We start from the raw sequence: 5,094 nt of genomic DNA, 5'->3' as shown, positions 1-5,094 counted from the left end.
CCACGCCCAGCCGGATTACCATTGTACCCCCGGGGGGGGGGGTGGGCCTATATAAACCCCCCGGGGCACCCATGCAAAGGGTTGATCTGAGCTAGTTTTAGACACCGCATAGAGAGGAGAGGAGAGCTAGCCGTGCCCTTCTTCTTCTTCTCGCCAAACAGCTCAAGGAGCATCTTGTAGACACTCGCTCATCTAGTGATCATGCGGAGACCCCGCAGAGCAGTAGTAGGGGTGTTATCTCCAAGGAGAGCCCTGAAGCTGGGTAAGATTCGCCGGCGTGCATGTCTTCGCCTCATCCCGTTTCCAGGCACCGGCGACGTCTTACTGGCTCCCACAATGATAAGCCACCCGTTGTCATATGTCGCACCTACCACCCGACACTCTTGAATAGATCGATCGGGAAAGAATAGCTTCGAGGTGGTTTCGTACCCTACAAACGATTTCTTTGTATGTTCTCCGCTAGATAGGAACTTTGGAGTGATTCTTCGTTGCACGTTGCGGGATGGTTATATGGTCCAATTATATTAGCATTGTTGAGAGATTGCACTAGCGAAAGTACGGATCCTAGGCCTCATTTTCAAGCATTGCAATACCGTTTTTGTGCCGTTTACTATTTGCTACCTTGCTGTTTTTATTTATTCAGATTATAAAAATATATATCTACCATCCATATTACACTTTTATCACCATCTCTTCACCGAACTAGTGTACCTATACAATTTGTCATTGTATTAGGTGTGTTGGGGACACAAGAGATTTCTTGTATTTTGTTGCAGGGTTGTTTGAAAGAGACCATCTTCATCCTACACCTCCGACGGAATGACAAATCTTAGGTCATCCACTTGAGGGAAAGTTGCTACCGTCCTACAAAACTCTGCGCTTGGAGGCCTAACACGAGTCTACAAGAATAAAGTTGCGTAGTAGACATCAGTCACCTATGATAGCCCAATTTGTCACCTAAGATCTTTTTGGTGACGATAATCTCATCACCGGTGATCGGTCCATGGATTAGACCGGACAAAGATTCTAACACTTGGGGCCAATAGTTGCTGACGTGGCTTCTTCCATGTGGGTCAGTCATGGGTTTTATCGCCGACGGTCCCGTCAGTAATAAATCGGCGTCAGTTTTCACCAGTTAACGCTGCTGACATATGGGCCCAGAAGATGCTGACGTGGCTGCTTACAAGTGGGACCAGACATCGTTTTTCGGTGGCGATGTGTCATCTGACCCAACGGTTCTAACATGTGGGCCCATTGTTGTGCTGATGTGGATGCTGGTAGGCGGGTCCATACTTGGGTGGTGTGGCTTCTTACATGTGGGACCAGACGCCGGTGGCGGCTTCTATAACCGTCACAGTTTGTATGCGCTATCAATTTGTTTTATATTGCAAAATTTGGCGGGCATATTTGAAATTTCTTGATATGAATTTGTGCAAAATTTGAATTTGAAAGCAAATTGAGATGTCGCTACTTTTATTAAACCACAAACTTGACAATTTTCAAACAAACTATCTTAGACATTACAATAACCAGCCATGGTAAAAAACCACAGTATAAAATTAGACACATGACTCAATTTCATGGCATCCTGGCACGGCAACCTTGACGATGTACCTAACTAGGGCATCAATTTCATCAATATCTTTTTGATAGCCTTAGTTTTCTCTTCCTTTGCTTTCTGGACGACTGCAAGTTTTTCCTGTTGCTCTTGGAGGCCATTGTTGATATATCGAATATGGTTGTACTGATGTCATCCTGTTGCTCTGGCAGGGCATTCTTGACATTTTCAAGTACTTTTTGCTGCTCTAGAAGGGTACTGTTGACAAATTCAAGTTGACGTTGCACATCTGGCAGGAGACGCTTCATAGCTTCACGTTCTTGTTGTTGCTTTGCCAGGGCCTTCTTGACAACTTCATGTTCTAGCTACTGCCATGTCAGGGCCTTCTTCATAGCATCTAGTTCATCATGCTGGTGTGTCACGCCGTGCTCGACTGCTACTGTTTCTTCCTGCGGCTTTGCTAGTGGACTGATGACTGGTTCAATTTGTTGTTTCTTGGGCAAGTGACCTGCAGTAAGGCCATCATTTGAGCATTCTAACTTTCCCCACAGAAAAAATACATGCAGGTTACATCATATGGGAGAATTCCAAAAGCTATAGATGCATCTTCCGTAATATACAGTTACATGGGTGAATAAAGGTCAAAAGTAAGGAAGTGTTTACACAAAAGAGTTGGCCTACTCACCAGGTGAACCCGCTTTCTCTTTGATTTGTTTGAGCTGGGTAATACATATGCATTAAGAGACATGAGTTGTTTGAACTCTTGAAGCAACACATGTAGACCCTTAGTCACCGCTGCTTACAGTTGATGATGATAATATTCCCACCATAATGTACTTAAAGACATTAGATTATAGTGCACAATTTACATCCTGTGACACATGACATAGAAAGTAGACATATTCTAGCCATGGATGAAGAATTTCCTATAACACCGACTTGTACATCTTTAGTACTGACCGCATGTGTGTCTTTTTGTTCACTATCACTGCCACATTCATTCAGCTCTTCATGGTGTGTATCATCTAGAGATAGGTTCTTTTTGCAAGCAATGCCTTCTTGTGTAACTATTTCCTTCAATTTTTGTTTCCGAGTGGGGGGCTTCTAACGAACTTGATGCTTTCCCATGAGGTTGATCACATGGGAATCACATTGACCATGTAAAAGATCTCCTTTAGAAGGTAGCAAATTCTTTGTTGCATTGTTTAGCCTAATGGATTTGATGAAGCTCACACACGAGTTGTTATTTGTTGCATTGTCTAAAGTAATGGAGAAAACCTTCTTTGGCAAACCCCAATGTTGCATGTATTCTAACATGATATTAAATAAATTTGTTCCACCGTGTGGGGTTTGTGCCTTGGAAAACCAAATCATTCTTTTCTGCAATTTCCAGTTTGCACCAACAAAACAACATGTTATACACATATAGCTCATGACTTGACTTAACGTCCACATGTCGGCAGTTAAAATGACATGAGAGGTTAAGTTTTGTATAACCACTAGAAGCTTTGTCCTTTGTTCATCAAATAGCATGAGTCAATCAACTCTTATTGTCATCCTATACACCACCTAAAATGTGGGATTCAGACTATGCATGAATTGCCTAAATCCAACATATTCCACCATGGAGAATTGCAATTCATGCACGACAATCATCCCCACCAAATCCCAATGAGCTCCCTCAGGGGCATAGTTCCATTTTTCTAGACTATTTGGATCAGGTTGTGGCATGGCTGATTTTAACTGAATCGAGAAACTCATTGACCTTAGCTATTTCCTCACAAACTAACAAATGCCTAATGCATTGACTAGTAACAGCTTCTCTTGTAACCACAAAAACTCTCATGCAATGTTCACAATTGGCTTCCTTGAGTTTGTTGCCATCATACACAAGATCAAAATCATTCCAGATTTTAGATTTAAGTTTACTTCTTTTTGTTCTACATGAAAGACCTATGGAATTTGAGATGAACAAATAACTTATGCCAAGACATTTGAGATATGCGCACAATTGACATTAAAACTTAACATATGTGCAAAGTAGACATTAGAACTTACGAGGAATCTGAGGCAGTGTTGGCGATGATTGTTTCACACCTAGTCTTGGAGATGCATGAGATAACACGACATTAACCCCTGGGGATCCCACTACAGGCACCACAAATGGTGACCTCAGCCTCTTCTTTGGTGTTTTGGGAGTCTTTTCTTTTTCTCCTAGGACCCCACCATGGTTTCTCAATAAACAAGGAGCACTTCAAACCGTATATCACAGGAACACAAGGAGCCTACACCCATGCAAAGCATACCATGAGCGCTTGCTCCACAAGAAGTTCTCACCATGGTTGCCCCATAACTGAACTGAACTAAAATGTCACTGAAACTGGGTGTTGGGCAAAAATTATTGCCCATAATTGGACTGAAAAGAAAAAGTAATGAACTGTGTGACTGAGACACACCTAACACTAAAACCACAATGAAAACTAAATTAAATGACACCTAACATTGAAGCTACTCATGAAAACATCACGGGATTTAAGGATCTACAACATGATTGAAAGGATTTAAGCTAGTGCCAACAAAAGATATACTCCCAACAGAAAGGAGTATGTCACAATCATAACTGTGGACGAGGCTTCAACTTTGCTAGCAACATGACAACATCACAAACTTTGTAAGAACTCTAACATCATAGACTTTGGATCTGGAGGCATAGTTAAAAAATCGGACCGGACTGGGAAAAACCGGAACCGTCGGCCTTGCCGGTTTTATAAGCTAATCACACCGTTCTGCTAATGGACCGGACAAACCCAGTTGAACCAGCCGGTTTCTTGCCCAAACAAGATGAAAAACCGAAACTAGTTGAATCGATAATGCACGCTAGCATTGCTGGGAAAGAGGAAAAATAATTGTGGCCGTTAGGTATTTATCCTTGGGCGCGATTAAACAGGCCGACGTCACCAATTTGGTCCAACAACCAACTTTCTTATCACATTTAGGCCTCCTTTGGTTTGTAGGAATGTCATAGGATTTCTATAGGATAGGATTTGCATAGGAAAATTTCCTTTGAGACCCTTTGGTTTGTAGGAATGGATTCCTAGTCCTATATAGGATAGGAATCAATGCTTCACATTTTGGAGGAAAAAAACATTAGCTAAGACTCAATGGAAAAATTCCTATCCTATGCATCAAATGACATCTCTTTCTCTATAGGAATTGAGATGCATGCCATCTCACTTCTTAACTGTCAAAGGTTAGAAACTTAGTATATTTGGCCTATTTTTACATATTTTTATGGCTTAAAAACCAGCAAATGAACCGGTGAACTGGCGGTCCGACCAGTAAAAACTTGAACCAACGACAGCACCGGTTCGATCGTCGCTATAGCCGACGCTGACCTGACGTGCCCCTCATACAATGCCGCCATGTTTGACGGGTAAGGAGTGTATTGCCGGGCTTAGAGAAACACGTGACCGGGACACAATGACATCATGATTTCACAGCACCAACGATTGCATGATCATATGGCGGGTGAAAGA

The sequence above is a fragment of the Triticum aestivum genome, chromosome 7A (genome assembly GCF_018294505.1).
Source record: "Triticum aestivum cultivar Chinese Spring chromosome 7A, IWGSC CS RefSeq v2.1, whole genome shotgun sequence".
Taxonomy (NCBI): domain Eukaryota; kingdom Viridiplantae; phylum Streptophyta; class Magnoliopsida; order Poales; family Poaceae; genus Triticum; species Triticum aestivum.
Note: the sequence above shows the minus strand (reverse complement) of the source record.